This window comes from Phascolarctos cinereus, unplaced genomic scaffold (genome assembly GCF_003287225.1).
Source record: "Phascolarctos cinereus isolate Bilbo 61053 unplaced genomic scaffold, phaCin_HiC Scaffold_5;HRSCAF=322, whole genome shotgun sequence".
In the NCBI taxonomy this organism is placed as follows: Eukaryota; Metazoa; Chordata; class Mammalia; order Diprotodontia; family Phascolarctidae; genus Phascolarctos; species Phascolarctos cinereus.
This window is the reverse complement of record NW_027555958.1, coordinates 64,537,924-64,551,821: the sequence shown is the minus strand read 5'-3', so window position 1 is coordinate 64,551,821 and position 13,898 is coordinate 64,537,924.

The window sequence follows — 13,898 nt, the reverse complement described above, 5'->3', positions numbered from 1 at the left end:
GAAATAGAGAACAGTAATGAATAAAGCATTTGAGAAACTGCAAGTGGGCCAATCTCATGAGAGTATAGAGTGCAGAAAGGAATAAGATATTAGATTATTAGAAGAAGAGTAGGAAAATAGAATATTAAAAAAAATGCTCCAAAGAAGAATTTCTGTTTGATCCTGAAGGTAATGGGCAAACAGTGAGTGGGTGATACTGACAGACTAATGCTCTAGAAAAATCACCTTGGCAGATGAGTGAAGGATAGACTAGAATGGGGGGCAATTGAGGGAGGAAGAGTGGCAAGGAAGCTGTGGAAATATTTCAGGATAGTGGTGATGAGGGCTATGGTTGTGCTTATTAATTACTCTGTGTATTAATAGATGAACCGACTCATATAACCATTTAATGAACTAAATTCAAATCTTTATGTGAACAAACTTAGTTCATCTAATGCCAGCTTCTACAATTGTAGGCAAAATATAGAAAGATTTTTTTTCCCCAAAACCAAATCTGCTAAGGGTAAGCAAATGCCACAGTGTTTCAAGAAAATTTAAAACTCAGAATTGCCTCATTTCTTTTTTTTTTTGCAGTGCCCCAAAGATATATATATATATATATATATATATATATGAGCACACAAATGGACTTAGACTTAAATCCAGTAGTGTGGAACAAACTCACAATATTAATAAGAGTTTCTTTTTCTCTACGTTCAGCCTGTGTCCCTTGGCCCTCCATTCATATGCATTGTCGAGATCAATATATTATGCCTCAAGCACTGACCCAATCACTAATACCACTACTGTTGCCAACTGCCATTTGCCCAGAGATAATTGTTCCTACCTAAACCTGGGTGGCCTTCTATTATCTTTCTAGCAGTCTTCCTACCCCCCACTAAAGGTTCAGCATGGTGCTCATAGTATTCTGGGCAATGATCTCTTTCACTATCCTTGCCATATATTTTCTAGTGCTCTCACTGTGAACTTGTATTGGGTTTGCTTGAATTCATTTGACAGCATTACCATTGGTACAAGGAAACATCATCTCTACCAGCTGCTCTCAGTGTGATAAAAAGCCATATCTATGCCTTTTTTTCCTGGAGGAAGTTTCCTCTTGACAATCATGCTTACAGATTTTACTCACTCTTAAATTCATCAGGCTGTCTTCCACTTAATTAATTCTAAATCTACATAGTTAAAATCATTCTTTACTATGCCTAAGCAGGCCTTAGCAAGTTTTAACTTACCAAAAAAAAAACCAAACTTTTATCCAACACTCCTTTACTAAACAACTATATTGTGTCAAGAACTGTGCTAAATATTGATGTAGAATCAAGAAAAAAATATTATTTTCCTAATGATATCAGAAAAAATGTAGGTAACCAAGAAATTTAATATTTCATGCTATCTCTGTTAATTTCCACTGAATTTCCTTCAGGACAGTAAAGTTCTCCTTACTTATCCATACTTCTTAGAATCACTGACTTCTATTAAGACTCTGTTCAGGGGCAGCTAGGTGGCACAGTGGATGAGCACTGGCCCTGGCGTCAAGAGAACCTGAGGTCAAATCCAGCTTCAGACACATAACACTTATTAGCTATGTGACTCTGGGCAAGTTATTTAACTCAAATTGCCTCACCCTCCCTCCAAAAAAAAAAAAAGGAAAAAAAAAGACTGTTCAAATCTACCTTCTGGAGGTGTCACCCATTTCCAGAGATTTCCCCTATTAAAAATCTTCTATTTGCTCTCTTTTGTGCATAATTATTTATTCACAAATTCTCTCACCCATTACAATGCAAGCTTCTTGAAGTCAGGCCATTTTAGCTTTTCTTAATATCCCTAGAATTTACCACAGTGCCACATAGATCAATGCTTATTAATTAATTGATTAATGGCAAAGTTCTATAGGATATGAGTTTCAGAGACATAGTAGGCATTTCTTTCTTAAAATATTTTGTTGTTATTGTTACCAGCACAAGGGCGATGGCCTGAGTGAGAACTGACATATGGAAGGATTGGAAGTCACAATGTAAATTCAGAGTAGGTTTTTTTTCTTTTAGTCAATTGGGGTTAAGTGACTTGTCTAGGGTCACACAGCTAGTAAGTGTCAAGTGTTTGCTCAGAGGCTGGATTTGAACTCAGGTCCTCCTGACTTCAGGGCTGGTGCTTTATCCACTACACCACCTAGATGCCCCAAGATACCATTTCACTTTTTATTTCTTGGCTAGTCAATGAGGTTAAGTGACTTGCCCAGGGTCACACAGTTTCTCAGTGTTATGTCGGAGGCTGGATTTGAACTCAGGTCCTCCTAAATCCAGGGCCAGTGCTCTATCCTCTTTGCCACCGAGGTGCCCCAAGAGTAGGGTTTTTTAAGGAATGACAGAGGGAGAGGTGGAAGGCCAACAGTTTATGGTAGGATGAACATAGAGGTAGTATATATGTGAGTAATGTCAAGATCAAGTATGTGACAATATCTGTGCGTGGCTGAGGTAGGTTTGAGGAGTAGCTCATAGAAAATTAGTAGGTTCAGGAACTGAGTGGTCAATATGTTTGAGGAATAATCAGTATTAATTTTTAAATCCTTCAGAGTGAGGACAGAAATTAGGAGAAAAATATTGTGAGTCAAATACGGAAATTATTGAAGAATTGTAATTGCATGATTGATATGGGCCTCAAAGGAAGAGAGGCTACAAAATGATGGTGGTAGGGAAAGAACCTGGGAGTGGAAATGGGAATAAAGGAATAATATAATTCCCATGACTCAACTGGTGAGCAGAGTGAAATGAGGCAAAATGCAGTCAGTTTTGCAAAGAGTAGCTAGGGAGCCTGTGTCTTCAGCAGGAAACCAGATTTTAATGACTGCTAGGAGATGGAAGGAGTGGAAGAAGAAGAAGTTAAGATGAAGGGAAGCTTCTTGCCTGTGGAACAGACATTCAAGAAGGCATTGTGGAAGGAGTTAGTGGTGTTTGGTTGAGACTTTGGATGCCAAGGATTGCGGGGGGATGAGAATAAAGAATCAGGTGATGGTAAACAGTGAATGAAATCTGAATAATTGCTTACACTAGTTCTGAACAACTGGGGTGTAAAAGGAAAATGCAGGTATGAGTATGTTCATCATTGAGTAGAAAACATCCATCCTTTTCCCAGTGGAAGTTGGAAATCAGAAAGGAGACAAGTGCAACATGTGATGGTCAGCCATAGTCAGATAAAACCCCTCCCCTTTTTTCCCTCTGAAGGCTGAAGATTAGACAGGAAACTATGTAGTAAGAGGTGGAAATTGAACCTGGCAAACAGAAGATAAGACAGATGACCCATTCTCTTCCCACTTTCTTTTCTTCTTCCCTCAGGGAACAGTCAGAGCAGGAGATAAAAAAAACCTAGTTCAGAGGGAACTTCATTCCTATTCTCAATGGAGGTTCTCCAAATTGTGGGAGTTAGAAGATCAGATTGGCATGTGTAGCAGGATGTGGAAGTTGCCTTGCACTGATGCAGATGGCAGTTTCACTTGTCTGGCTTCCAGCAGCCTGAGGCTGGAGACATTTATGGATAGTCAAATGCAGAAAGGGAAATTGGTTGGTGCAAAGTAAAATCTCATTGATGAGTCAGTTAACCCAGACCCTAGTGCTTTTCCTCAGAGTAATGAAACAATAGGAAGTAGAAGGCTGAGTAGTAACATGGATATTTCAGCTCTTCTCACCTGAGCCTTTGACTACAGAAAATAGGGGAAGAGGGAGTGCATTTTATGCAGGAGGGATAGCCTATTCAAAGGCACGGAAATAGTAGATGAAGCAATGAATGTGAGAAACAAATGTTTCTTTTGCTGGATCACAGAGAATGGAAAAGGTAATAATTTCCATTGGGACTTTAAAGATAGGTTGGGACAACATTTTACAGTAATTTACAAACTAAACAAAGGTGTTTATATTTGATTCTAGATATTAGGAAGCCACTTGAGTTTATTGAAACAAAGAGTGACAGGGTCTTTTTTTTTTATATTGAGGGAAAATTATATTGGCAGTAGTATGGAAGAAGGCCTGAAAAGGAGAGACCAATTAATGACCTACATAATTATAAAGCAGCATAGATTTGTGATAATGCCTGATTATCAACATTTTTTTTTCAATTGGCCTGGAATAGCTCACTATTTACATAAAAAAAAACCAGAATGCTTACTTACTTATTCATTCCAAAGCATACTCCCTTAATGCAGTCACTTGATGATCATAAGTCATAATTTCAGTTTAAAATGCTTTAAGCTACAAGGACTTCTGGGAGCCAAGATGGTGGAGTAAGCTGTAAATCACCATAACTACTATATTCACCTCCAAACAACCATAAAATAGTGCCCTAGAACAAATCATGGAACAGCAGAATCACCAAAAAGGTGGCTGAAACTATCTTTTAGCTCAAGAAACTTGGAAGATAGTCAAGAAAGGTCTATTTCACTTACATGAAAGAGGAACATAGTCCAGGAGAGGAAGCCTTCCAGCAAGCCAGCAGCAAGCCCCACCTTAGCAAACCTGTGATGGATATTGAACCCCAGTGTGGTAGAGCAGACAAATACCAACACCAAGATTCCCCATGTGCCTCAGTATAGCCAGGGAAATTGACAGACTTCAGCTCTGAGATCCTCCATGTTCGTCAGCAGAGCCCCAGCAAAGAGGTAGCCACCAACCCTACCAGTGCCTAAGCAAACAGGCAGCTGTCAGCACTAGGCAGCCACAGTGCTTCAGCCCTGGGAAAACAGACAGCTGCCAGTGGTCAGACTGCCATGTACTACAGTGAAACCCTGGGGAAATGCAGAAACACCTACTGGCCTCAGCATTCACCAGACAACAGCACTAGACTCCAGTTCAGCTTCAGATAAACTGCCAGAACCATACAGCTTCCAGCAGTGCCAGCCACCTGCCACCACACACCCTTAGCACAGCACCAGACATGAGGGGCTTCAGTGAGAATCAGGGCAAAATCACTGTAGCACCAGGTAAATAGATAGGGCCTGCAGGCTCTGGAACAAGAAGCCTGAGGCAGTGATCCTTCCGCCACAGAAGCAGAGCTCAAATTTAAAAGAAAGGAAAAAAGGACACAAAAATGAGCAAAAACAACAACAACAACAAAGGATCTGACCACAGAAAGTAATTATGGTGACAGAAGATTAAGTCACAGACTCAGAAGAAGATAACAATGCCAAAATACCTATGGGCAAAGCCTAAAAGACAAAATGTGGAGAGGTCTCAAGCCCAGAAAGAACTCATGAAAGAGCTCTAAAAGGATATAAGAGAAGTAGAAGAAAAAAATGGAGAAAGAACTGAGAGTAATAAAAGAGAATTATGAAAAAAAAAATGAACAGCTTGGAAAAAGAAAACAACTGCTTAAAAAGTAAAATTGGTCAAATGGAAAAGGAAGGACAAGAGCTAACTGAGGAAAACAGCTCCTTAAAAGTTCGAATTGGGCAAGTGAAAAATAAGGATTCTACGAGACATCAAGAATCAATCAAACAAATTCGAAAGAATTAAAAAAAGAGAAGAAAACATAAAATACTAAAGGGGAAAAACAAGTTATCTGCAAAATAGATCAAGAAGAAATGATGTCAGAATCATTGGATTACCAGAAAGCCATAATCAAAAGGAGAACCTGTACAGCATCTTTCAAGAAATTATCAAGGAAATCTGTCCTTATATCCTGGAACCAGAGGGCAAAATAGACATTGGAAGTATCCACTAATAACCTCAGTAAACATATAATTTCAGAATTATCAGGTCAAGGAAAAAAAGTACCACAAGTGACCAGGAAGAAACAATTCAAATATTGGGGACCAACAATCAGGATTACACAGGACTTAGCAGCTGTAATATTAAAGGATCAGAAGTCATGAAACATGATATTCCTGAAGGCAAAGGAACTAGGAGTACAACTAAGAATCACCTCCCTATTGAGGTTAAGCAAATAATTCAAGTAGGAAAATAGTCATTCAATGAAAGAAAAGGATTTCAAGCTTTTGTAAGGAGATCAGAATTGAACAAAAACAAAACAAACAACAACAACAACAACAACAAAACCCTTTATCTCCAATATGAAAACCCAAGAGAAGCCAAAAAAGGGAAAAAGAGTAAAGAGAATATAAGGGATTCAATGGAGCTGAACTCTTTACATCCTTACATAGGAAAACAGTACATGTAACTCTTAAAAATTGTACTACTAATAGCACAGCTAGAAGGAATATACACAGACAGAAGGTATAGGTATGAGGTGAATTTGAGGGAATGACACAAAAACATAATTAAAGGATGAAAAAGAGGAGTACACTGAGTGCAGAAGGAAGGGAGAGAAAGAATGGAGTACATTATTTCTATGAAGAGGCTCAAAAAAACCCCTAATACACTGAAGGGAAAGATGGGAGGGTGAGTGACAGGCATTACTTGAATCTTATTCTCATCGGTATGGGCTCAAAGAGGGACTAATATACATAATCAGTCTAATATAGAAATCCATCTTACCTAACAAGAAAGTAGGAGGGGAGGAAGTTAAGCAAAAGGGGAGGGGTGACATAAGAGAGGGCAGACTGGGGGAGGTGGTAGACAGACACAAGACAATGTTGTGGAGGGAAAGGGTAAAAGAAGAAAAGACAATCAGGAAGAAAAATAGGATGGAGGGAAATACACAGTTAATAATCATAACAGTGAATGTGAATGGGATGAACTCTCCCAGAAAACAGAAGCAGAAAGTACAATGGACCAAAAACCAGAAGCTTAAAAAAAAAGGAAGAAGCAGCAGCCTATTGTGTATAAGAAACACATTTGAAACAGAGAAATACACTAGAATAAAGGTAAGGGGCTAGAACAGAATCTATTATGCTTCAGCTGAAGTAGAAAAAAAATACCAGAGTAACAATCCTGATCTCTGACAAAGCAAAAGCAAAAAGAGACCTAATTAAAAGAGATAAGGGAGGAAACTACCTCCTGTTAAAAGTTCCCATAGATAATGAAATAATGACAATACTAAGCATATATGCATTAAGTGGTATGGCATTCAAATTCTTAAAGGAGAAGTTAAGTGATTTACAGGTTCATGACTAAACAAAAGATAGAGAGCATTACAAAATGTAAAATAAAGAATTTTGATTATATTAAATTAAAAGGCTTTTGTACAAACAAAAACAATGTAACCAAAGCAAAAAGCTGAGAAATAATATTTACAGCAAATGTCTCTGATAAAAGCTTCATTTCTCAAATATAGAGAGAACTGAATTTATAAGAATGCAAATCATTCCTCAGTTGATAAATGGTCAAATGATATGAACAGGCAGTTTTCAGATGAAGAAATCAAAGCTATCTATAGGCATATGAAGAAGTACTTTAAATCATTTTTGATTACAGAAATGCAAATTTAAAACAATTCTGAGGTACCATCTAACACCTATCAGATTGGCTAATATAACAAAAGGAAAATGATCAATGTTGGAGAGGATGTTGAAAAATTGGGACACTAATGCAGTGTTGGTGGAGTTGTGAACTGATCCATCCATTCTGAAGAACTGGAGGAGCTCATGCCGTATACTTCTACTGAAACATTCTTTCACAGATTCTTCTCTGCTTTCTTGTTCAGTTTGAAACCATGCCCAAAGGTCAACCGAACTGTGCATGCTCTTTGATCCAACAATGCCATTGCTAGATCTGTATTCCAATGAGATCATAAAAAAGGGAAAAGGACCTACATGTGCAAAAACCATATTTCTAGCAGCTCTTTTAATGGCAAAACATTGGAAATTCAGCTGAAGACCATTACTTGGGGGCTGACTGAACACCTGTGGTATATGAATGTAATGGAATACTATTTTGCCACAAGAAATGATGGACAGGCAAATATCAGAAAAACCTAGAAAGACTTGTATGAACTGATGCAAAGTGAAATGAGCAGAACCGGGAAAATATTGTACACAGTATCAGCAACATTGTGTGATGATCAGCTATGAATGAGTCATGTCTTCTCAGCAAGTGATCCAAGACAAGTACAAAGGACTCATGAAGGAAAATATTATCCATATCCAGATAAAGAACTGATTAACTCTGAATGCAGATTGAAGCATACTTTTTTCACTTATTTTATTCCTTTTTGCTTTTTTTTTCTTTTGATTTGTTTCTTATTTCATAACCGTGATTGATCATGGAAATATGTTTTACATAACAGCACATGTATTTAACCTATATCAAATTGTCTACTCTTTTAGGAAGAGGGGAAGGGAGAGAAGGGAAGGAGAAAAATTTGGTGCTCAAAATCTTATAAAATGAGTGCTAAAAATTGGACATTCAATTGGGAAAAATGAAATATCATTTTAAAAATAAAATAAAATGTTTTAAGCTAAAATATTCTCCCTTGCCTGTGGGAACTCATGCCACATACCCCTACTGAAACACTACCCCCCCCCATTCTTTAATGAATCCTTCTCTGCTTTCTAGTTCAAGCTTAAGTAGATATCACATGGGAACATTTATTGGGCAATCACAACACAAGGCAATATACTCCGTATATCAATCAATATGGTATGATATTCTCTATAAGGTCAGCCATCAATACAATTCTGCACAATCTCAGAAATTTCCATTGACTTTTGGGAAGTCTACCTCATTTTACATTAGGCTGAAGAAGGCTCACGGAATGAACTTGAAAGTATAAAATATTTCTGTAAAGTATAATATTTTAAAAAATGTTTTGCTTCTCATTCTCACTCCTTTAATCTCCAGTACACAGTCAGTTGCCAAATTTTTATCTTTCCTTCCATCATATATATATTGCATTCATCCCTTTATCTCCATTCTCTCCTGAACAATTATAACAGTTTCCTGATTGATCTCCATCTTGAGTTTCTTTGCAAAACTGCCAACATGATTTTCCTAAGGTATAATTCTGACCATTTAATTCACCTACCCATTAATCTCCAACAGCTTCCTCTAACTTCAAGTTTCAAATATAATCTCCCTTGTTTGGCTTTTAATACCCTTCATAACCCCAGGATCCAACCACTTTCCTATTCTTATTAAATATTACTCCTCCTCAGATATGCTGCATTCTATGTAAACTAGCTTTTTTCTTGGTTCTGATACATCACATTCTGCATACATATTTTCACATTAGCTGTCCCCTGGGTCTGGAATATCTTTGCTTGTCACCTCTGCTCTTAGAATCCCTGGATTTCTTCAAGGTGTAAGTCAAATACTATCCTTTATTTCTCTACTTTTATAGTCATTAGTGCTTCTCCCTTCTCCCTAAAAAACCCAAAAACAAATAAAAAAAAAACCTGTGTCTATTCTATATATGTACACATTGCCTGTCCTAGGCAAACTTTTTGAAGACTATCTCGCATTTGTCTGTATCTCCAGAAATAAGTATAGGGCTTGGCATATAGAAAATGGAGGGTTTTTGACTGATTGTTGATGCATTTTCCCTAGAACAATTATATCTTAATATCCTATCCAACATTGATCCTCCCCTTTAAAATAAAATTAAAAACAAACAAAAAAGAACAATTATTCTAAAACAACAGGGAACTTCATCTTAGAATATATACAATGCTCCATACTGTGTAATTCTCTACTGTGAGGAGGAAAGTAGGCTTATTATGTGTCTTTTTGGATGCTGTAATTAGTCTGAGCTCAACTGCCTTTTAGACTTATTTTCTTTTAACTCATTTTAATCATGGTTTGTATGATCTTCTAGGTTCTGCTTCCTTTACTTTGCATCATTTACTACAAAATCTCATGTTTCTGTGAATACTTTGACTTTTTGTTTCTTAAAATGAGATTATATTTCATTATATTCACATTTTTTAAACAACTTACTAATTGATAGATATTCACTTTTTCTTTTTGCTACCCCAAAAGATACAAAAGGATACATACTCCATATGAACATGAAGTTTATATTTATGAAAACTTTCTGGTTACATTCTCAGTGAGGTGATCTTTTGGTGAAGGGCACAAGAAATTTGTGACTATTCAAAAGTAATTCCAAGTTTTAACTGACAATTTAACACTTTCTTTTTGCCATATACACACACTTTCACATATAGACTCTAGGTAAATTGGTATATGTCTGCACAATCTGAAGATTTACTGGAGCTCAGAACTGTGTGTATGGATATTTTTATCACCAGGGCCATGTCATTACAATACCGCACCCTGCAAAAAAAAAAAAATATATAGCTCTCTGTAGAGAAAAGCAAAATCTGTAGCACATCTGGTCACCTCAACAGATAGTAATAACTTGTCCAAGAGTGACCCTAGAAATCCAATCTATATGCATTATCTTGGGATAATTTCTCAGGATCCAAAGCCAGAGACATTTCCTATAATCTCATTTTCTGAATAGGGAATCTGATTAAGATTACTAACAATGATGATGTTATAATTCACTCCCCAATATAAGATGATCTGTCCCATCTGTCCCTTACCTACTGGATTACTAATATGTGTAGTCCTTACTCATGTTCTCAGTCATACTTCACTTTCTATAGCTCACTCATTAACTTTATCCTTACTTAATAACCAGAGAAGCTACTTGGAACAGTGGAAAGAGCTCTGGGCCTGGAGTCAGGAATACTCATCTTTGTTAGTTCAAATTCAGTCTAAGACACTTACTAGCAGTATGACCCTGGGCAAGTCACTTCAGTATCTTTGCCAAGAGATCCCCAAATGGAATCACGAAGTGAGACAAAGCTGAAATAACTGAACAACAACAACCCTTGATCACAATGGCCCCATATTCCTTATTTATTCATAAATTGTCTGTGCCTTCATCACAAGCACGCTCAATTGTTTGCTCACGACTGCCACAGAAAATTAACTTTTACGACCTAGTAACATTTGAGTGTGTGGTATGGAGGATTTGAGTGGGTGAGGAAATTTGGGACAGTAATTGTAGGCATTTGCACCAACAAATCAGTTTGCCTATGCAGCTGTCTATTTTCCCCCAGGAACTACAACAAACTGTATTTTTTTATTTGGGGGGGGTTAGGCTATGAGGTTAAGTGACTTGCCCACTGTCACACAGCTAGTTACTGTTATGTGTCTGAGGCCGGATTTCAACTCAGGTCCTCCTGAATCCAAGGCTGGTGCTCTATCCACTGTGCCACCTAGCTGCCCCTCACTGTGCCACCTAGCTGCCCCAGCAAACTGTATTTCAGTTTGGGGTTTTCCAACTTTGCAAAGTGAAGACAATCGTAGTACTTAATATGCAATCAACATTTAAAGAATGTTTACTTCTAGTAATAATCATAACAAAAATTCACCTGTTTCTCTTTTGTAATATTGACATTCTCCACATTCTTTCTCAGAGAAAATGTATCATTGCATCATCAGAGGAATACTTTATATATAAGTTGCCTGTGATAAAAAAGTATCTGTCTCTTTGTATCATCTTCTTTGGGGCAGTGGGTAGGGAGAAGAAATGTTGATTGTTATTTTAGAGAATGATCTTTCTTTTCTTTTTATTTTGCTTTTTACAAGTGGAACGAAATACAATTTTTTTCTTTTCTTTTTTTTTCAATAATTAATTAATTCATTTTTAGGTTTTAAAATTCATTTCCATAAGATTTTGAGTTTTAAATTTTATCCTCCTCCTCCTCCTCCTCCTTCTCCCTGCTCCCCAAGATGACAAGTAATCTTATATAGGTTCAACTTGTACATTCATGTTAAGAATATTTTCACATTATTCATGATGTAAAGAAGAATTAGAACTAACGGAAGGAACCATGAGAAAGAAGAAACAAAACAAAACAACAAAAGAAAAGGCGAGCAAATAGTATGCTTCCATCTCCATTCAGACTCCATAGTTCTTTCTCTGGATGTGGATAATATTTCCCATCATGAGTTTTTTGGAGTTGTCTTTGATCCTTGCATTGGTGAAAAGAGTTAAGTCTATTAAAGTCAATCACACAATGTGGCTGTTACTATGTATAATGTTCTCCTGATTCTGCTCATTTCACTTGGCATCAGTTCATATAAGTCTATCCAGGTTTTTTTGAAGCCCACCTGTTCATCTTTTATCATAGCACAATAATATTCTATCACATTCATATACCACAATTTGTTCAGCCATTCCCCCAATTGATGGGCATCCCCTCAATTTCCAATTCTTGGCCACCGCAAAAAGAGCTGCTATAAATATTTTTGTATGCATGGGTGAGAGTAATCTTTTAATTCAATTTTATTCCATTTTTTAAATTAATGAATGGGAAAAAAAAGAGTAAACCAAAGCTTTAATTTAATCCAATAATTTTGTTTAATTCAGTTTTATAAATTTTTTGTGATTTTACACGTCAGTCACTTAATGATTATCCCTATCATTCCTCTCCCACCAAACTATCAAAATATTTAAGCAAAACCAAACAATTCAGCCACCACATCTGCCAGTGTATGCAACATGAAACATTCTCTCCTGAGAGTCCTCCATTTTTCTAAGGAATCATCCAATTTATTATATTTGGGGACACAGAGTCTTAAAGAAAGAAGTAAGAGAAGGAATAACTGATTTGAATAACATGCATACTATTTTTTCTATTTCTATAAAATCAATACATTACCTTATGGGTTTCATTTATCACTGCAAAGCAGCTGTCAATATTTTTATCCAAATTCATTCACAAGAGTGCAATGTAGCCACCTTACAATTATGCATGTGTGGATTATCCACTTGGTTCTTGACTATTCATTTCTCAGTTCACAGATTTAGAATTACAAAGTATTTTAAACTGGAAAGAGTGGGATTATCTGATCTGACTAGGACCCAACTTTATTACTTCCTAGCTCTAACTTATTTTTATAGATGTGGAAGATGAGACATAGAGAAATGATGGGGCTTATCCAAAGTGACTTAGTAAATAAGTTATCTATAATTCCAACCCACTTTTTCTGACATCATATACAGAGCTCCCTCCATTAAAACACACTATAATGGATTGTTGTTTGAATGTTTTTTTATTTTTTTTGTCTTTTGTAATATGGTGAAACTGAGATGAATGGTTCTTTCCCCAGGAAGCACGTATCCTAAGACTTAATTGACCTGGGTACTATAGTTCTCCTCCCCTCATGCCTCATTACTTATTATGTAATTAAGAATATACCCTCATTTCACTGGTCCATCATATCACACTGCTCACCTCAATAGTGACAGGGCACTACACTATTAATACACCCTTAGCTCACTGTGGTTTTGGACATTGGATTGGAGTGCATATTTGGCTGTGCGTTACAGTTATCTATCCGGACATTGACATTGACAGTTAGAAATATTCAACTGTACACATGAGTTCGTATAGTGCATTCAAAACCCTCTTCAGAGTTTTTAAGATGTTATGTTATGGACTTATCAATACTAGCTCAATGGGTAACTCAGTGTTTATGAAGTTATTGATACCATTCCTGCCTTCCAGTACTGTGGGAGGGAGTGCCTTGTATTGAAATGAAAGATGAGCTTCAAGTCAGAAAAGACCTGAGGTCAGAAACTACCTGTGATATGTACTAATTGTGTCCGATCATAAGCAAGTCATGTAAAAGTCATGTAATGTACCTAAATCTAATTACCTAATTAGTAAAAGGGTGACAATGATAACAGTACCTCATAGGAGTCAGATAAGGATCAAATGAAAATAATACAAAAATAAGTGTTCAGTGCATTGCAAAATTATATATATATTATATGTATATACATACATACATACATACACACACCCACACACATATATATATAATATATGAATAATTATGGGAAATAATAATTTTAACTCAATAGTGGGCAATGTAATCTCCCAGTATAATTATGACAGTTCTGCTCTATTCTGCATGCTGCCCTTTTACTAAATCCAAATAACAAATCAGAAAGAAAGATTTGAGGAGGCACCTGGAATCTCTGAATGGAGGACA